This window comes from Myotis brandtii, unplaced genomic scaffold, assembly GCF_000412655.1.
Source record: "Myotis brandtii unplaced genomic scaffold, ASM41265v1 scaffold291, whole genome shotgun sequence".
Classification (NCBI taxonomy): domain Eukaryota; kingdom Metazoa; phylum Chordata; class Mammalia; order Chiroptera; family Vespertilionidae; genus Myotis; species Myotis brandtii.
This window is the reverse complement of record NW_005361118.1, coordinates 748,260-769,978: the sequence shown is the minus strand read 5'-3', so window position 1 is coordinate 769,978 and position 21,719 is coordinate 748,260. Positions and strand designations below refer to the sequence as shown.

General features: G+C 41.3%; 1 protein-coding gene across 2 annotated transcripts in view; it reads right to left on the bottom strand.

The window, feature by feature from the left end:
* The window catches only part of PLS1 (plastin 1), a 157,112-nt gene extending 139,242 nt beyond the window's left edge, over window positions 1-17,870 (bottom strand). The window contains exons 1-2 of one of the 2 annotated variants that reach the window (XM_014542171.1): window positions 17,789-17,870; window positions 12,989-13,144 (exon numbers count right to left, since the gene is read on the bottom strand). The gene's annotated coding sequence lies outside the window, so the exon portion shown is untranslated. The remainder of the gene's footprint in view (window positions 1-12,988; window positions 13,145-17,788) is intronic. The other variant, XM_014542172.1, reaches the window with a different exon arrangement.
* Window positions 17,871-21,719: the final 3,849 nt, after the last annotated feature.

Below are 21,719 nucleotides of genomic sequence, written 5' to 3'. Positions count from 1 at the left end.
TGGTCAATCTTTGAAAATGACCCATGTGCACTTGAGAAGAATGTATATTCTGTGGCTTTGGGGTAAAATGTTCTGAAGATGTCAATTAATTCCATTTGATCTAGTGCATCATTTAGGATTGATGTTTCTTTGCTGATTTTTTGTTTAGAGGATTAGTCCAATGGTGATAGAGGGGTACTAAAGTCCCCTACTATAACTGTATTGCTATCAATCTCTCCCTTGATATCCTCCAAAAGTTTTTTTATGTATTTGGGTGCCCCTGAATTGGGTTTGTATATGTTTACCAGAGTTATATTTTCTTGTTGGATTGATCCCTTTAGTATTATGAAGTGGCCTTCCTTATCTCTTGTTATGTCCTTAAATTTGAGATCTAATTTGTCTGATATAAGTATTGCTACCCCAGCTTTTTTTTCATTTCCATTTGCCTGAAAAATCTTTTTCCATCCCTTCACCGTCAGTCTGTATGAGTCTTTTTTCTGAGGTGGGTTTCCTGTAGACAACAGATATATGGGTCATGTTTTCTTATCCACTCAGCTAGCCTATGTCTTTTGATTGGAGCATTTAATCCATTAACATTTAAAGTTATTTTTGATAGGTACATGTTTGTCACCATTTTTATTCTTTACGCCTGTGTTCCTTCTCCGTTTCCTATTTCTTCTTTTTACAGCAGACCCTTTAGCATTTCTTGCATTGCTGGTTTGGTGGTAATAAACTCCCTTAGTCCTTTTTTATTTGTGAAGCTCCTGATTTCACCCTCAATTTTGATTGATAGCCTTGCTGGGTATAGTATTCTTGGATTCAGATCCTTCCTTGGCATGACTTTGTATATTTCAGTTCATTCCCTTCTTGCCTGATGTGTTTCTGTTGAGAAATCAGTTGCTCGTCTGATGGGGGATCCTTTGTAGGTAACTTTCTGTCTCTCACTGGCCGCTTTTAAGATTCTTACTTTGTCATTGGTGTTTGCCAATTTAATTATAATTTGCCTTGGCGTCAGTCTTTTGGGGTTCATTTTGTTTGGGACTCTGTGAGCTTGTTGGATTTGTGTGAGTTTTTTCTTCCCTATATCAATATGGGAAGTTTTCTGTCATTATTTCTTCAAACAGGTTTTCTATTCCTTGCTCAGTTTCCTCTCCTTCTGGCACCCCTATTATGCGGATGTTGTTTCGTTTCATGTTGTCCCAAAGTTCTCTTAGGCTCTCCTCCTGTTCTTTAAATTTTTTTTCTAGATGCTGCTCTGCTTGGTTTTTTTTTTCCTACCTTGTCTTCTAGCTCACTGATGCGGTCCTCTGCTTCTTCTAGTCTACTGTTTACACTTTCTACTGAGTTATTTATAGCAGCCATGTCATTTTCATTTTTTCTTGATTCTTCATTTCCTCTTGGTTCTTACACATATTGTTCAATTTGTCTTCCATTCTTTTCAGCCACCTTATGACCATTTCTCTGAAATCTTTCTCTGACATATTGCTTGCCTCATTTTTGTTTACTTCCTTTTCTGGTGATACCTCCTTTTCTTTCATTTGTGGGCTTTTTCTTTGTCTCACCATGATCTCTCTTCTCCAGGTGTCTGGTTATGTAGCTCTGTCTCTCTTGCATTGACTTAAAGGCATAAAATACAACACAACAAGGCACAACACACAAGGCACTGAACAAAAATGTATTCACAATACTAATAACCCCAAATAAAGGTGACCACCCGAGAAAAGAGAATTAGGGGATAAGAAAAGAAAAAAAAGTGCAAAAATGATATTGAGAAAAGGAAAAAAAGTGAGACAAGAAAGAGAGTAAAAAAGAAGGGGGGGAGAAACTATTTATATGGGGAGAAAACTCCAGTAGAACAACAACTAATCCCCAAAAATGCAAACAACAAACACCCAGAGATGAATACAAACTACGAATAACAACTAATAACAAGTGAGGAGAGGAAAAACAAAAGCAAAAAATAAAGACAAAAACAAAACAAAAAAATGGAAAGAATCTCACAAACAATAAAAAAACCCCAAAACAATCTAATCAACAATCAAGCAAACCAGAACAATAGGACAGAGAGAAAGCAAGGCAAAACAAAAACAAACAAAAAAAACAACAAAAAAAATAGTACAAAAAAAAAAAACAAAAAAAATAACAACAGAAAAAAAACAAAAATAAAGGAAGAGAGAAAAAAATTTGATAGTGAAGAAGGCGAAGAGAGAAGTGTTTATGGACTTGGAGCAGGGGATTGGAAATTAGATTTATAAGTAGCATGAATTTTTAACAGATGGTAAAAAGAAGGAATAGGGAAAATCTAATGCAGGAATAGAGTAACAGGACAACAAAAGGGGAAAAGTGAGGGATGGAGTGTTGGCATATAGGTAAAGTTGAGATAGAGTAAAATGATGCTAAAGGAAAAATGAAAATAGAATGTAGAACATTAATCCCAAAATAAAATAAAGAGAAAATAAAATGACACTTTTTTTAAAAGGTTACAATAGTAGTAGTAATAATACTAATTAAAAATAAAAATATAATAATTAAAATGGAAAAATCAAGTGAGGGGAAAAAAATAGTTTCTTAAGTAAAAGGTGAAAAAATAAAAATATGCAGTAGTGAAGGTCATTCATTTTCTCTACTCTTCTGTTTGGCATGCCTTTTTCCTGTCAGGTAGTCAGGACAGTATTGAAGTTCCCTGGGATACACTGCTCCTCTGTGTTTTAAACCACAGTCCTGATTTTAAAGCAGGCACTATTTCTTTGTTTCCGAGACCGCCTTTATTTGTATTTACAGAAGAGTCAATTTGTGATTCAGCCCCTGGGTGGCAGTGTTTCTGGATTGACCTCAGGGCTATAAGTCCTCTCTAGTCAGTATTTAGGTTTTGTTTTCCCTGTCGCACTTAATACTGGTTTGGGAGATTCGACTGCCCCAGAGCTGGTTCCCTGATCATTACTCCCGCTCTGATCCCCAGGTTCCACAAAAACAACTTTCCCCTGCAATCTCTGTGAGTGTCCCTAGTTGGGTGATCCTATGTATTGGGTTTAGTAATCAAAAGCAAGGATTTAAAGAGAAAACAAAAGAGCCAGAGTAAGTTTGGGAGCTCGCAACTTTTACATCCTGCTCTGCGCACAATTCTCCAAACGTCTCTCCTGCACGTCCTTTTTCCTCTGGCACTAAGCAGCCGGCATACTGGTAAAATCCAAGGCTGCCTTTTTGTGCCCAGTCCAGCTATGGGCTGATTTTTAGAGTTCCCTTCTGCCAGCAGCCCTGCGGATCCCCTTCCACACTCACGGATCACGCTGACCCCAACGGCCATGGACTTTGTGAGGCATAGACTTCCCCCACACGCATTCCTCTCTCCAACCTGGATTGCAGACATCACCTTTCCCTAGGCGAAATCTGACCTTTCTGTGAGGAGGAGCAGGGCTCTTCCGATGTTGGGGTCCTGCCCCAGCAGGTCCAGGGGTCCCCAAAGTTGTGGATGGAGTTGGCTAAGAAGGAATGACACAGAGACAGCATTCAGGTGATCAGCAGCCTAGCCAGGATCTCTAGCCAGGATCTCCAGCCAAGTTCTGTGTTTTATTGTCTTGTTACATCTGTATTTATACCAGTTGATTTTAATCCTATCAATTTCTATTCCAAAGGTTAGGGCGTTTCTTATCTCCATTCCAGGGAGTAAAGATTATGTAGCTTAAGGGGGATTGTTAGTAGTTAAAGTGATTAACTACCTGCCTGGCATTTAATTAAGGGGTTTTATTCCCTCCCTAACTTCAGGGAAAAATCCCTACCTGGGGAAACAACCTTTCTCGGAGAGGTGACCTTGGTTAAAACACATAGTGCCAAGAAGGTGAGCAAACATATTAAGAACAGTATGCCATATACGCCAGGTCCCTTGAAACATATGCTGTGCAGATGTTTCTTCCCTGCAGCGACTGTGTCAAACCACAAGGATGGACCAGCTTCTGGCATTCCGAGTCCATGTATTCGCACTGCTTGAGATCCAGTGTTCCTGTGTTCATAGCCGATCCCTGGATGCCATGGTTCCCGGATCCCTGGATGTATATGCTTCCGGTAACAGCCACTCTCCCCTTCAAGTTGGCGCTGTCTCCGTGGCAGAGCCGGCCGCGCCGGGAGAGATTTCAGCAGCAGTGGGGGCTGCCTGGTTAGGGGAGCCTGATCCGGCAGTCTCCAACAGTCCCCTGGAGTATAGCTATTGCTCACCCACAAATTTACACTATCCGTACCCTCTCCTTTCATTCTCTCACTCACACACTATCTTGCAGTCTGCCTTCCCATCGGCAGCCATCTTCCTATACCCAAAGCTTAATCTTTTTTATCCTACATATTCCAGATGAATATAAGCAGGAAATAAAATTTTAAAAACCAAACTACTTTGTTCAAAATGAAAGAGATTAACTAATCAAGTCTAATTTAAGTAATCAAGAACTAAATTACTGTTAACTGAAAGGGCGAGGGCTATGCCCTCCATCTTGCCGGTATCCTCCATGTTGGGGTAGGAGCCATGTGCTCAGACCCCTTTCTTCCCGGAAGCCCAGGCTTCTGCTGGCCACGCCCGGGATTTTAAACTAACCAATGACAATCAAGGGACGTGCGCGCCATAGAGATGACCACATCCTGTGTAACAAGACCTGACTTGCGCCTGGCCAATCGGCAGGGCCCACAGTCAGTCCACTCCCCTCACTCCACCCCCCTATTAAAACCCTGAGTTTCCCACGCCACCTCACTCTGCTCCCGGTCGCTGCGTCGGCCAGAGGAGAGAGTCGGGCTAGCTAGCTCAATAAAGGACCTTCTGCTATTGCATCGAACTGGCTGGCACCTGGTGTGGTCTTTGGGGATCTTGAGATCTGGGCATAACATTAACATTAAAGAAACTAAAACTAAGGTAGAATAAAATAACTTCTGGTTTTTGTTTCATTATACTGCTGAAAAAACATATATTCAAGCTTCTAGCCAAACAGTGTATTCATACACATTGCTATGTTACTCTCCTACTTTTACTCTGATTTCTCTTAATAAAAAATAATTTGAGAAACAGAAACTCAGTTTATTTTAAAGGTGAAATCAGTTTTACATACAAGGATTTATATCTAAAACATTATATACATTTTTAAATTTATTTCTGGAATAGTTTAGAATGCATATGAATGTACAAAGATCCTAATACTTTGAATTCAAGCTATGCAACAGTCTCTTGGATAAGGCTGGAGTATCTTTCAAGATTTACTGTCAGTAAAACACAGAAAGAGGTTAATAGTCTAAATATAATGATCTTAAATCTCTATAAGCAAGTAAAAGCTAGAAGGTATTAAGTATGTGGGTGAGGATGGGGATTGGCATAGTTCCATACATTCATTCATTCCTTTTTATCTTCCATTCCTTCAGCAACCATGCACCAGGCAAAGGGGATTCAAAGTGGAAAAGACATGATCCTGCTCTACGTGGGCACAGATATGGACAAAAAACTTACAACAGAATAAATCTTAGTATTAGAAGATTTTTATCCAAAATGTGCATGGTACTTACACATTTTATCCTATTTAATCCACACAAAACAGAACAACCAACCACCTCCAAGGTTCAGATAGGGTGAATGACCTGAGGTTCTCCCACCCATTGGACCTCTCCGCTATGGATCTTGGGGAAAGGGAGTGAGTCAGTCAGCTCTGTCCCACTCACTCACTAAGCTACTGCTTCTATCAGTCAGCTAGCAAGTGGCAGCACCAGGGTGACAACTTCTACTTAAGAATTCACCATTTTTGCTTTTCCCACCACAACATAGTTCTCAGCACAGGATACTTTTTAAAGAAATTTATATTTATTGTTGAAAGTATTACAGATGTCCCCCTCCCCCATTGACCTCTCTACCGTGCTCCCACCCCCTCTCCAGGCCTTCACTGAACTATTTATTGTCTGTGTCCATGGGCTACACATATATGCATATAAGTTATTTGGTTAATCTCCTCCTACCTCCAACTCCCTTCCCTCTGAGATTTGTCAGTCTGTTCCATACTTCTATGTCTCTGGGTCTATTTTGTTAGTCAGTTTTGTTCATTAGATTCCACATATAAGTGAGATCATGTGATACTTCTCTTTCTCTGACTGGCTTATTTCACTTAGCATAATACTCTCCAGATCCATCCCTGCTGTCTCAAAGGGTGAGAGTTCCTTCATTTTTACAGCTGCATATTATTCCACTGTGTAAGTGTACCACAGCTGTTTTATCCACTCATTTACTGATGGGCAGTTGGGCTACTTCCAGATATTAGTTATTGTAAATAGCCCTTCTATGAACATAAGGATGCATATATTCTTTCAAATTGGTGTTTTGGTATTCTTAGTATATATTCTTAGAAGTGGGATCACTGGGTCAAATGGCAGTTCCATATTTAATTTTTTGAGGAAACTCCATACTGTTTTCCATAGTGGCTGCACCAGTCTACATTCCCACCTGCAGAGTACCTTTTTTTCCACATCGTTGCTAGCATTTGTTGTTTCTTGATGGTAGCCATTCTGACAGGTGTGAGGTGATATCTCAGTATGGTTTTAATTTGCATCTCTCTAATGATTAGTGACTTTGAGCATGTTTTCATATGTCTCTTGGCCACCTGTGTGTCCTCTTTGGAGAAGTATCTACATATGTCCTTTGCCCATTTTTTAATTGGATTGTGTGTCCACCTTTTCTTAAGTTGCATGAGTTCTTTATATTTTGGGGAAATTAACCCCTTATGAGATGTATCATTGGCAAATATGTCCTCCCATACAGTGGGCTCCATTTTCATTTTGTTGGTGGTTTATTTTGCTGTGCAGAAGCTTTTAATTTGGTGTAGTCCCATTTGTTTATTTTCTCCTTTGCTTCCCTTGCCCTAGGACCGTGGTCGGCAACCTGCATCTCGCGAGCCACATGCGGCTCTTTGACCCCTTGAGTGTGGCTCTTCCTAAGCCTTAGGAGTACCCTAATTAAGTTAATAACAATGTACCTACCTACATAGTTTAAGTTTAAAAAATTTGGCTCTCAAAAGAAATTTCAATCGTTGTACTGTTGATATTTGGCTCTGTTGACTAATGAGTTTGCCGACCACTGCCCTAGGAGATGTATCCACAAACATATTGCTGTGAGAAATGTCTGAGATTTTGCTGCCTATGGTTTCTTCTAGGATTTTTATATTTTCATGACTTACATTTAAGTCTTTTATCCATTTTGAGTTTATTCTTGTGTATCTAGTTTCATCTTTTTTGCATGTACCTGTCCAATTTTCCCAACGCCATTTATTGAAGAGACTCTCCTTACTCCAATGTATGCTCTTGCCTCCTTTGTCAAATAATAATGAAGCATAATAAGTCAGGTTGATTTCTTGGTTCTCTGTTCTGCACAGGATATTTTTTAGGAGTCACACATGGAAGATTCTCAAAATCTCCAATGAGACACAAATATACTTCCCATCTGTGGACATCCCCTCAAAAGAAGAACAGAAGAGACCTTAGGGCTCTCTGATCCCCAGACAAGTTCTTCTAGTACTAAACCAGTAGATAGTTTTGAATGTATAAAATGATTCTAGAGACCACAGTGCTATTCACCCTTACCTTTGGAGTCTCCCCGCACTGGAAGTCAGCTTGAGAGGACCTGCTTGGTACACCATGTTTGTATCCTTAGCTTTAACTTTTGAAATCCCCAGCTTCACAGAACAAGCCAGAACAAATACTATAATCATTTATTTTTTGTCTCACTTTTATAATTTGTCTCTCAGAATTTGGAATTGGTTATTCTTCCATATTTTACATAATTTTGAAAGACAAAGGAGCCTTTAATGACGGATTAATTTTTGCAAGTCTTGAAATTTGCATAATAAAATGAGAACCAGAGAGAAGTATTTTTAGACCAGTACATTGAGAGAAACGGGGTGTGTTTTGGGGGTGAGAGGAAGCTGGCAATTAGGGTAAGGCAAGATAAGCCTGCAACTCAGCATTGCCTACAGAATAAGTCCAAATTCCCCACCCTCATCTTCAAAATGTCCCACAATCTTCCTTTTCCAGTCTTATCTCCCTGTACTTCCCAGCCAGAGTCCTCACCAATGGCTGCATGTACACTTCCCTGCTGTACCTCTGTTCTGAGGTTCAGTTGCCCCCTTGTCTGGAATGTCCCTTCCTAGGCCTCCCCCAATTGACCACTCTCTACCTGGTGAGCATCTGCCTGTCCTTCAATGCCAAATTCAAATGCTCCCTCCCCTATTATTTTCTTCATATAGACATATGCTCCCTCATTTCAGAGGGCTTACAAAGATGCATAAAACAGTTTTCATTCAATGTACCGCAGAATTTTTAAAACATGCAATACCTGACTATTTATAGTCAGGGGCACTGACCTCTTTTCCCTTAGCCAGCGTTCTCAACCTGTGAGTCATGACCCCTGAAAATACATCCTGCATATCAGATATTTACATTACAATTCATAACAGTAGCAAAATTACAGTTATGAAGTAGCAATGAAAATAATTTTATGGTTGGGGGTCACCACAACATGAGGAATTGTATTAAAGGGTCGCGGCATTAGGAAGGTTGAGACCCACTGCGACTGTCAAATAAAAATATGACAACAGCCAACACAATAGTCGTCCAGTGTGAATGAATCAAAATTATACCTATTTTTTTGTCAGATAGGCAAAAAAATGTAATATGCTTTTTGGTGTGTGGCAGAATTTTAGTAATTAGTTTATGTGTACCATGAGATGGAAAGGTTGAAAATCGCTGGCATAGAACATCAGAAGACAGCATAAATCATCATGCCCTAAACTCTGCCATAATGGTTCCACTGGAAAGTGAACCTTCCTTCTCAGTTCTGTCACAGTTGGTTTCTTTCTTTTTTTTTTGTTCTTAATAACTCCTTTTATTTTTAACTTAAAAATAAACTTTTACTGTTGAAAGCCTCTTCTAGCCCTCCCCACCCCTGTCCTCCATCCCATGCCTTCACCAACCTATTGTCTGTGTCCATGGGTTATACATATATGCATACAAGTTCTTTGGTTGATCTCTTTAACACCCACCCACCCTTCCCCACCTTCCCTCCTAGTACAGTTGGTTTCTATCATTCTTACTGCTTTCAGCACCAGCTGCCCTGTACTGGAACCATGAATTCATACATATTTAACCTTCCTACAAGACTACATGTTTTTTGAGGGCAGGGAAGGAACTTTATGAAATTGTGTAAGTTCTAGCCATTCCAAACATACTTGTTGAAAAAGTTTAACATTATGCACAAATTAACAAAATAAAAACCAAATACATACTCCTTGAGTACACCAGTAATTCATAATTGGTTTAGGTCACCCCCTAACATCATCCAACTGATGTTGGCTACTCAGCTTTCCATGAGTGGAATGGTCACACTGGCTAAACAGCAGTTACTTTAAAACATGAAAAAGAAAAGGGCTGGTTTCTTGGGAAAACTAGCCAGGAAGGGTGTGTGTGTGGAGGGGGGGCAGGGGGTGGTGGTATAGACAGAACCAGATAAGAAACTTCCAGACTGCAAAAAGTGGCACAAGGCAGCAACCACTTGGTAAATTATACTCATTAAACAAACAAAACAATAACCACAATAACCACCCTGAACCATCAATTTTGTGACAGTAAAGTTTCAAGAAAACAATTTTTTTCTAGATCATCTGTCCGCTATATTCTAGCCAGGTGGTCCCCAGATCAACAACCTCAGCATCACCTGGGAACAGGCTAAGATGAAATTCTCTGGCCTCACCCCAGACCTAAAGAATGAGAAATCCTGGAGTTGGAGCCCAGCAATCTGTTCTTTAACAACATCTCCAGGTGATTCTTATCATGCTCGGGTTTTAGAACACATTATCTCCTGAAGGGGCCAGCTCTTCCCTGTCTCCCCGATTTTGTTCATGATGTCTCTTCCCCCATGGAATGTTCTTACTCTAGTCCCTATATTGAACTTGTACTTTCCTTTCAAGGCTCAGCTCAAAAGTCCTAACACCTTCCTCAACCCACTGAACAGAATTAACTACTCTCCATTTATGCTCCCCCAAAGCTTCATTCCATGCTTCCACCTGGTGCCCACTCATGTCACAGGCTATCCCTGTGTCCTCCATCTGACTGAGAACCCATGGGTGCAAGGACTATGTCTCACTTATAGCCCTGCCCCCAGCCCAGTTCCCTTTACTCAGTCACATCCCTTTGATTTTGTGTAGAAGAGAGAAAATACTCTTCTGGAACAAGCCTCTGATTAACAAAAAGAATGCTGAGAGGCATCCAACCCCTCTCTCCACAGTGGAAATTAATAAATATCCTGTCAAGTGAATCTGAAGTTTAGGGAGCAATCATTGGAGGCACCTATGGCAACAGAGATGTAACTTAAAAAGCTCCACAGTCAGAAAACACATATAGGATTTTATAAAAACCAAATATAAATTTCAAGCAATTATTCCCTCTGGTCAGTAAAAGCAAAAATGTAGATTAATTGGAAGAGCACTAGATTTGGGGCTACACTGAAGTTCCATGAGGATAGGGACCCTAGATCTGTCTAGGAGGCCTTCACTGTGGTCCCAATGCTGAGCTCTGACATTCTGTCAAATTAAAAGACACAAATGTGAGTCCCATCTCTACCACTTCCAAGCCAAGTAACCTCAAACAGGCAAGTCATTCTCAAAGTCTTGGCCACTTATCAGTGAAAGACAGCAACGTCAGACATTTATTATAACTATATTAAATACCTTACTTCCTTATCTTACAGTTTACTAATTGCTTTCACATCCAATGTCTTGTTTAATCATCAAACCTGCAGTTAAAGAGAAGGCCTCCCTTCTCGTGGGGTCAGAAACAGAATCACAGGCTTTGACTTTCCATCCACAGCCCTGATCATAGGCCAAATGACCTCAGATCTCTGAACTGTAAATTATCGGAAGCAGCTCACTTTGGTTGACCACTAAACATTCAAAGATTCTTAGGTTACTTCTTTCCACTGATGGTGATCCTGCTTTATGTGGCCTGTTTTGGGATTTAAAAAAAGGGATCAAGCAAATTGCTATTACCATTATTTTTCCAAAATTAATTCATTAGCATGACAACTTTTTCTAAAAAACATCATTGGGTTTTTGTGAACTGAGTTTCACAGTTGACACCTCACTGACCTGATAATAATACTTTTTTAAAAATCCTTACCTGAGGATATGGCTTTTTCCTAAAATGATTTTAGAGAGAGGGAAAGGGAGAGGGGGAGAGAGAAACATCAATGTGAGAGAGAAACATCATTCAATTGCCTCCTGGGGATCGAAGCCGTAACTTTTTGGTGTACAGGATGATGCTCCAACTAACTGAGCCACCCGGCCATGGCAATATTCTTAAACTCTTTAAGAACTGGGCCACTCTTAGAAACATTCCCCTGGACCAAAAGAGTGTCCCAGTGAACAGAAAGCTGAGGAGAGAGAAAAGAAAGAGAGACTTCACAATAACAGAATGCTGACAGGCTGTTGAGGCGAAAAAACACAGGAGCCTTTGAGAATTGTTGGTTTGTTCTCAAAGATTATAAGTACTAACTTCATATCTAGCTAAAGGTTCAATTATGTACTAACTTGATACTGTCTTTCTGCCAAATTATTGATGAATGGCATTAATTAAAGCCATAAGCAGAGATTCATTTATCAAACCTCAAAATTCTAGTTTGCATTGATTTTTTTCTATAAAAGTACACAGTGAGTATATATTATTGAGGGCCAAAAGAAAGAAAGAAACCAATATAGCCATAAAAGATATCTTTAAGATGATAAAGTGAAATGAGACAAAGTCTGCTTGTTTGTGCCTTTGATCATTCACTGTGAATGAGTCAGTTCTGAACCTGCTTCTCTTTTACTTCAACAATTTAACCTAGAGTCTGAGCACCAGCTTTGGAAACAATATGTGAATAAAGCTGGAACTTTCTAAGGCATTCAAATTGCTTGATCAACACCAGTTTTAGATTGTCATGCATTACTTTGGATTTTACAATTGTGATCCATGGGGATAGGTTTACTCATATATTCATCAGTCCAGAGGGTGCCACATGGGAATTCATTGTTGAGGAGAAGGTTTAGACAAGTAGACCTTGGCCCAAGGTGTAATTAACAGGACTAATCTTCCTATACATAATTGCCAATGTTTTAAACTCAAATTCAATCCAAATTCTATTTTGACAGCACTGGTAAGCTCTCGTGTTTCTTGGTTCTCCAACAAATTGAAGAAGCTTTTGTCATTTTTTAATAAAAGATGTGTTATTTCCTGGGACTGGAACTTTAAACAATTTAATTTATTGAGTTTCTCAATAATAAAGTAAATCTAATTTCCTCTAATATTTTGAGTCTCTATGGTAAACCATCCCCCCAAACCTTTTACTTTTTATCACAAAGAAGCCCCCCCCAAAACTTCTTCCACCTTAGTAAGACATTTATCTATCTTACTATCAGCAAAGACAGTTTCTCATGTTTCCTCTGTGCAGCATATCTGTATGCAGTCAGTTATCCCAATATTCTTATAGTTTTATAGATCTGGATTGCTCAAAAGAGTAAGCCATACAAATTTAGTTTATTATAAAGTCTAAAGTCCCCTTCACAACTGGGCTTTATGAGCAAGTTATCTGTAAGTGTACTAGAAAATAAAATACTTTCTCATGAAACAAGTGTTTAAATAAAAGAAAAACTCTTTTAATCACCATTCTAATTCCCACCCTTTCTGTGTGCAGAGTATTACTAAAAAGCAACTTGTTTTTACAGAAGCCATGGTATGTGTTTCTCACCAAAAAAAAGGCAAACAGGAACTTTCAGACACAGCAGTACTGAAAAGAAATAAGATGATTAAAGTTAACACAGCCTCAAATCTCAAGTGATTTATATGTCAGCAAAATTTCCAGCAATCAAATTGTATAACCATTTTATAACTGATCAACCTATATGGAGCACAAAGGCCTCTTTCTCCTTCTCCCTGATTTTATCATGATCCAAAATAAAATGTTGATTCACACCTTTGTTCAGGGAAAGAGCTGGGTGATGTGATGAGTTTTTGGATGTCGAGACGAGTAATGGGTAGAGGTCAGAAGCAGGCGTACTTTCCTTTCACATCTGAACACAGGTCCTACCCAGGAGAAGATGAAGAAGCAGGTAATGGAAAGAAGGCTCACCTAGCACAGGGAGGGGAAGAATGCTTTCAGCTGGATTCCATTTTGAAACTCTCAAAAGAGATTAATTAGGTTCATGTGGGGAGGGGGAGGTTAGCATTTTCTCACAGCTAATTTCACTGGTCAAATTTGGGGCCTGATAGTCCTGTCTCTAAATTACTTGTGTCTGAACAGGAGCCTTACCTGAGGTATCTACACACACTTCCAACTGCAACAAGTCCACACTGACTTCAGAGCTCCCTGATCTCTAGGCTCCCAGGAGAAGGTGCTCGGGTCTGGATTCTCCCTGGGGATTCTAACCAGTTCACAGGCCTGAGATGAGGGGAAGGGTCAAGACTCACAGATATTCCAAGGCTTCCAGCAGTGGATTCCACCACCCCAGGGGGGGGAAGTCCTTACAAACTGAGCCACTCTGCCGTCCTCAGGCTCATGTGCAGGGTTTCCCAAGCACTGCCAACCCCTGAGGTATCTCCTGGATCAATATCAACTAACCTCTATCACCCCAGTTCCTCCTGAAAGGAGGGAGCAGAACAGAAATAGCTTTATGGTGCTGTTTCTGCCTCTAGGAATGCTCCAAGAGTATAAAGGAGATAAAGACCACTACGAATAATTTAAAAAAAAAAAAAACAGAAAGATTCATCATTGTTGTTTGTTCCTCAGATTAAAGTCTGGCTCATAGAATGGTGAGAGTTTCACCAGCTAAAATCTGTGACCATTCTCAATGGACGCCTAAGCATCTGTTAGGGTTGCCACCAATAAAGTTTTGCATTTTAAGATATTTGATTAAGTTATTTAAGCTCTCAGTGCCTGAAGTCAGGCAGGGTTGGGATCAAAGCTCAACTCAGCCAATTGTCAACTGTGTGACCTCAGAAATGTGATTTTTATCTAAGCCTCAGTTTTCTCATCTGTAAAACAGGAATAATAATTGCACCAATTTCACAGGAGGGTTTGTAAAGCCTAAATGGCATATTGCTTATAAAGTGTTCAGAACACTGGTAATGGAAAACATTCTATAATACTAATTACTAATATTACCTTTATTTTGAAAAGGTTACATAATATAGTTATTTTACATAGGATTGTAGTATATAACTCTAGATTTCAATATTTGGGCATTTTTAAATGTATGAGACATTAACCTCAACATACCACCTGATTTTCATTTGGCTGTCCAATCAATTTTGACTAAAGTCGTAATTTAAAAAAAAAAGTAATCCCGCTATACGTGCTCAACCCTTCACTTCCCCCCAGGAAACTGTGTCTCTCCCCTCAATTGCTCTCTCTTCTTAATATTTTTATGACAAGCACAGCACTGGCAGTTGAAGACAGTGATCAACTTGCTTGTGAAGGTGCTAACAGCTCCCTCAATGCTGTGTGCAGCTCAATGGAAAGGCTGTGTTTTGATTTGCAAAATCCCACAAGTATTCCAAAGTGGGATTGGAGATTCTGAAGGACTGCCTTCTGTCTTGTTCTTCCAGGTAGAGAGTCTGATCACAATTCTCTCTCTCTCTCTCAACCTTATCCCCACTTTCCTGGGTCATAAACAACATGGCTATCACTCACCACTTCCTGGTAGTGTGGAATGTTTCTCCCAAATACACTCTCAGCCCAAGGACTTTGGGTAGATCTGTTTATGTCTTCTGTCCTGACAAGTTAAGCTACACTGACCTTTCCAGACTCCTCCTCAACTCCGAGTGCAGATACCCCAAACCCCAGCCTCAGCCTCCTCCTCACTCTGTGCACTCAACCTTGAATTGGCCAGTCACCCCTTATCTCATATCTTCCAGTGACAGACATCTACCCATTGGCCACCAAGTTCCCCACTTTAGATTGCTCTCCAAGGGCTTTAGATCCACAAAACATTTCAAGCTAGAGTGTCCTGCTGCCATTTCAACTTCATCTTAGGGTCAACAACCTTGAAAAGGAAGGGTCAACAAAACAAGCATGGCGCTAGTAATGAGGAAACTTGAGTAGAAGCTCCAGTTACACCACTAACTACCTTAGTTAGTGGTTTGGATAAAGTGATACTTCACAGCTCTAAGATCCTAAATGCCCACCCTCTCCTTGTCAAAATACACTATTTCTTCATTTATTTACTCATGCAACAACTAAACTACTGTGCCTGGCATTATGAGGCGTTAAAGATCATCCCCCAAAGAACTTATCATCTAGAATGGGAAATAAGACAATCACACCAGTAACTGTAAGAAACAAAAGGAATGTCATGATTGGAGGGACTTTTAAAAAGAACATTACAACCCATTACCAACATACCAAGCCTGAAACTAAAGTAATTTTCAAGATGTCTTTCCTTTTCTGCATCCAGTCTTTTACCAAATGCTTTTTCCTTTACACCATTTCTTAAATCTGTGCTCTCCACTCTGCACTTGGAGTGACATGCTTAAATCCAGGCCTTGGGCAACCCTCCCCTCTATGTTGGGCAACCTCTGTCCCCAACACTTTCCTAACTGATGTGTGATCTCCCATCAAAATAGGAGAATCACCCCATCAAGCTGTTTTGACTTGACAACTCTCTTGCTATAGCTCTAAGGTGGCCTTCCCATATTACACAACATCCACATCAAATTCCTTTAAAAACTATTTGTGCTTTACTTCCTCCCTCTCACAAACAGTGGCTGAAAACAAATTTGTACTTCGTGCTGGGTGGGATATCTAAGTCATAGACTTTAACCTCCAAGAGCTTACGAACTGGTCAAGAAGTTGGGACTGTGCTAAAATTCAAAAATTCAGAAATCTAAAGATGAGGTGCCTTCTAGCAACACAGAAAACAGTAATAAATGCTAGAGGATTAAGAACATGGAGAGCTACTTTCTGGCCACAGTAATCAAGGGAAGCTTCTAAGAAGAGGTCACACCTGAGCTATTCCGGCAGTATGGGCAGGACTTCAGGGAGGGAAGTAGTCTGGCCCAATGTGACTGAGACAGGAAAGAAGGGCAGTTTCAAGACCAGCAAATAGTTAGGTGGGACTTGGGTGAAAGCTTTTTGAAAGAACTTTAGAAGGTACTAGCAAGTTGAGTAGCAGGAATAATTAATTATCTGGTTAAGCCAGACTACACAGTATAAAGATGTAGATGTTTAACAATCTAAACTGTGAAGAGAGTTATCAGCAGGGGGATGGTAAAAAGAGCCCTGAAAATCAGAAAACCTGGGTCGCAGGCCCAGCTTTGCCAAGGAGGGGCTCCAGCAGCCACGGTAAGTCATTTAACCTCATCGGTCTCAGTTTTCTCATTTGTAAACTGAAGCAATTGAACTAGCTGACCTGGAAGGTCTCTACAGTCTAAAACTAAACCAACTATATATTATTTCTGCCATTAAAACATTCTTCATCGGGGGGTGAAGGGAAAGGCAGGTATCTGTATTTCCTTTCCACATAGGTTTCTCTTCCAGAACTAAAAATTTCTTTTTCCTAAACTTATTAATTATATATATATATAATACACACCCCCAACATAAATTTAACACTTAACCTAAATAATATTCAGTGTGTGTGTACCCCATGGTCTAAATTTTTGTTTATGGTTCATAGGTTATCCAAGAAATTTGTGCAGCACAGCCTTAGCCTTGTAGGAGTGTAACCAATACCGCAGCCTCAGTGTAAAATATCTCTGTATGAGACACAAAATGTGACAAAGTAACGAAAAGGAAAAAAAGTGAGAACTGTTACTCACCTAAAACACCACTTCCTGCCCAGACAGGTGGCTCAGTGATTGAGCCTGGACAGAGCAAGAGGCAGCCTATCAATGATTCTCTCTCATCATTGATGTTTCTATCTCTCTCTCCCTCTCCCTTCCTCTCTGAAATCAATAAAAAATATATTTTAAAGCATTTTTAAAAAATGATTAAGTATTTCTTTTTTCAAAAGACCACTTCCTTTTAATAGCACCAAATAAGGCCTGAAATAACAGTAATGTAAAAAAGTAAGTGGTGGGGCTGTAAAGTCTTTAAATTTTAGAGTCTCCACTTAAAAATACAGCTAGCCCTGGACAAGTAGCTCAGCTGGTTAGAGTGTCCTGGGGTATGCTAAGGTTGTGGCACATACAAGAATCAACCAATGAATGCATAAATAATCTCTCCCTTCCTGTCTCTAAAATCAATAAATAAAAAATGTTGCTAAAATACAGAACGTTTTAGGCTCTGAAATTCGCTAGAAGTTTACTTTTTTAATGCCGCACCCAGAAGCGCCCTGCTCCAGGAAAGGCACCAAAACCAGAAGCCGCGGATACGATTTCACTCCAGCCCTATTGATCCTATGCACCAAAAGTCCAAAGGCACATAAACCCGTCACAGAATTCACGCGAAACAGGCTGGATTTGAAAGCCTCAGCAGCAGCCATCCACCCAAAGTTTGAGAGAAAGAGGAAAACAGCAAAGTTAACTAAAAACCTAACTTCATGCAGATAATCATAACACAGTTCGCAGGCTGAGTGAACAGCATAAACACACAGTAACACCTGCCGGCTACAGCCTGTCCAAAAAGGGCAGGAGAGCGCCTGAGCCGCCAGGCGAGCGAGGGAAACCCCGATAGACCCCCGCTAGCCGCTGTGAGCCAGCGACAAAGTGAGGCTTTGTCTTCTGCCTACGTGTCCAGCCCTCCCCTGGTACCCCACCGCCGCGCACCCAAACCTACCGCGTTGGTTCTGCCGCGCCCGCAGGTCCGTTCTGCCGCTACCTCCCTGCTCTCGCTGTTCTGCTGCGCTCGCCAGTCTGCGCATGCCCGTCCGGCACCCAGGCCAGCCCAGTCGGAATCCACTTACCAGGGTTTGGCCACGGCTCCCAGGGAAAAGCACCCAAGTCCAAGAGCTTGGGCTCAGCGGAGGGTGCTGGTAGAGGCGAGGGGGAGAATTGGCCTGGCGCTGCGCTAATGTTACCCTGCTGCCCAGTTACGCAGGACTTAAGCTTCTCCCATCCTAAAGATAACCACCTACATCCCTGGAATGAGCTTAGCACAGTGGTTCTCAAACTTGAGCTTCGATCAGAATCACCTGGATGGCTTGTCGGTTTGGCTCAGGCGTTGGCCTGCGGACTGCAGGTTCCAGGTTCGATTCTGGTCAAAGGCACATGCCCAGGTTGCAGGCTCCGTCCCCAGTAGGGGGTGTGCAGGAGGCAACCAATTCATGTGTTTCTCTTGCATTGATATTTTGCTCTGTCTTTCCCTCTCTTCTACACTCTCTGAAAATCAATGGAAAAATCCTACACCCGGAGTTTCACTCAGTAGGTCTAGAGTGAGGCCCAACATTTGCATTTCTAACGTTTTTAAAACTCTTGTTATTAGTCCCCCTCCCAAGCTTTGTGAACTGCTAGTCTAAAGAAAAGTTTTCTTTCTCCCCTTTTTGAGATTTCACAAAACATTTCCTCTTCATTTAACAGCCACACCTGTTTTAAAAATAAGTAAATAGCTACACCTAGCACTCAAACAAAGGTGGAATATTTCCTCTAGCATGTGAATCAAGTAAATGGAATGCAGCCCCAAGACTTCTCACAAAGAGTTTTCACAGCATAGTCTTTCCTTGTGGTCACTTCAGCTCTGTCTCCAGAGGCAACAGGAGGGGTCTCTATTTTGCTGCCCCTTTAACTGTGTGCCCTCTCAATACCTAGCACAGTACTGGGTACAAAATAGATACCCTGAGATGGTATCAGTAGGGCTGGAGAGATGGAAAGAAGGATGTTGAAATTATTTTAGGAACCCAAAGGAATTGATAAGCAATTAAATATGGAAGTGTGTGAGCCAGGTTTGGGGAGGATAAGGATTTTTTTCCTGCCTTTTACCTAGAGAAATTGATGGATTTAGTATCCTTATCTGAGCCCAGATATACAGAAGGAGTTGAATATGTAAGTTCTCACAAAATATTTCTTAAAAAGTTAAACACACGTCTGCCACACAAGCCAGCCATTCCATTTGTGAATGATAAAGGAATTCTATAATAAAACTAGTAAGTCCAGTGGCAGAAAGTAACCACACAGGGTGATCTGATCATAAACTCCTAAATGGGCATGTCATGGTGAGTAGTCACCCCAGGCATATCACTTTTTTAGTAAAAGGTTTATTTCACCTTAAGCAAGACCTGCCCGGTTGTTCTTAGGCATCTAAATTAACACATTTGAAATGCCAGAGTATTTATCTTTTTTCAAGTCCCTCTGAAGCAACCACCCTCAAGAAAGCCCATAATCTTGATAACTATCCTGTAATCAAATTCCTGCTTTGCTTTCTCCCACCTCCATGTAAATTTTCTTACCTCATCTCCCTATTCCAAATGTATACCATAAAAGAAACTGCAAAACTGTCATTCTCCAGAACAGTTGAGATCTTGCTGCCCTGCAATTGTCCTAAGTTTGGCTCAAATAAATTCATATAAAGATTCTCTACAAGTTTGGATGTTTCCTTTTTAAAAAATTGTTTTATTTTATTTTTATTGTTGACACTATTACAAATGTCCCCCATGGACGTTTCTTGCATTGACATATTTGTACTTATTATCCAAGAGAAATTAAAACATATATGTTCACACAAAGACTTGAACACGAATGTTTATAGCAGCTTTTTTCACACAATAGCACCAAACCAGAAGGAATTCAATGCCTATCAATAGGTTCATGGATAAAAAAATTGTTTAATCTATGCAATGGAAATAATTACTCATACAGGCTTCAACATGAATAAATACAAAAATTATTATACTGACTGGCAGATGCCAGAGACAAATGTATGATTCCATTTATATATAAAGTTCAAACTAACCTCTTGTGATACAAAGCAAATCAGAAATATCTTGAAGCTAGGGGTAGAGGGAGGGATGGGCTATAAAAGGGCATTAAAAATATTTTAGGGATCATAGAAATCATCTCTTGATTGCAGTAAAGATTTTATAGGAATACACACTGTCAAAAGTAAATTGTACACTTTATTCTTTTTTTAATACTTTTATTGATTTCAGAGAGGAAGGGAGAGGGAGAGAGAGAGAAACATCAGTGATGAGAGAGAATTACCGATTGGCTTCCTCCTGATTGCCCCCACTGGGGATGGAGTCCAAAACCTAGGTATGTGCCCTGACCTGAAATCAAACCCTGACCTCCTGGTTCATAGGTCAATACTCAACCAGTGAGCCACACAGGCAAGGCTAAATTGTACACTTTAACTCAAAAGTCTGTAACAACCCATTTCTAAAAGTTGCAAACCTCAAGATGTGATTTGTAAATTTATGTCTGATAAAACTAACATATTTCCCAAATGTATCTCCCAAATATAAAACAGTAAATAGAGTATATCATTAGAAATGCACAACCAGCGAATAACAATTACAAAGAAAGTTATCTGGTTGTAATAACCACCAGAGGCCCAGTGCATGAAATTCGTGCACGGAGGGGGGTTCCCTCAGCCCAGCCTATACCCACTCCAATCGGGGACCCCTCTCACAATCTGGGCCACTGGCTCCTAACCACTCACCTGCCTGCCTGATCGCCCCTAACTGCCCTCCCCTGCTGGTCTGATCGAGCCCCCAACTGCCTCTGCCTGCCTGATCACCCCTAACTGCCCTCCCCTGCCGTCCTGATCTTGCCCCCAACTGCCCTCCCCTGCCAGCCTGGTTGCTCCCAACTGCCCTCCCCTGTAAGCCTGATATCGCCCCTAACTGCTCTCCCCTGCTAGCCTGATCACCCCTAACTGCCTCTGCCTGCATGATCGCCCCAACTGCCCTTCCTTGCCGGTCTGATTGCCCCTAACTGCCTCTGCCTACCTGATCACCCCTGACTGCCCTCCCCTGCCGGCCTGATCTCACCCCCAACTGCCCTCCCAATTTGGTTCTGATTGGTCAGTTTCTATGCCAGTCAGCATCAAAAGCTCCAACTTCTAGGCAGCCATTGGCTCCTCACAGTTGACCCAGATTTGGTTCTGATTGGTCAGTCTCTATGCCAGTCAGTGTCAAAAGCTCTGCCTCCTATGTAGCCATTGGCTCCTTACATTCACCCAGATTTGGTTCTGATTGGTCAGTTTCTATTCCAGTCAGCATCTCTGGGCCTATCCACAGGGCCTGATCAGAAAGGCATCAGCAGCCCCGGTGGAGGCCTAGAGAGAAATGGAGGTGCGGCTGTTGGCCAGGCTGGGAGAGAAAGAGAGGCAAGTTCTGATCAACGGCTACCACAGAGGCTACGGATCAGACCCTGCCTCTCTCTCTCTGCAGGCCTCTCTCCGGGCCTGATCTGCAGCCCCCTAGGCAGTCAGTGCTGGGTCGGGGTGCCTACAGCGCCCTAGTCAGTGCTACATTGCCCTGGAAACCCAGCACTGATTTCCAGTCTGGTCGAGCCTTCGGTAGTTACAACCCTGGCTCTTTATTATATAGATACTAGTGGCCCAGTGCACAAAATTCGTGCAGGGGGGGGTATCCCTCAGCCCGGCCTGCACCCTCTCCAAACTGGGACCCCTCGAAAAATGTCCTACTGACGGTTTACAGGGATCCGGCCTAAACCGGCAGTCAGACATCCCTCTCACAATCTGGGACTGCTGGCTCCTAACCACTCACCTGCCTGCCTGCCTGCCTGATTGCCCCTAACCACTCTGCCTGCCA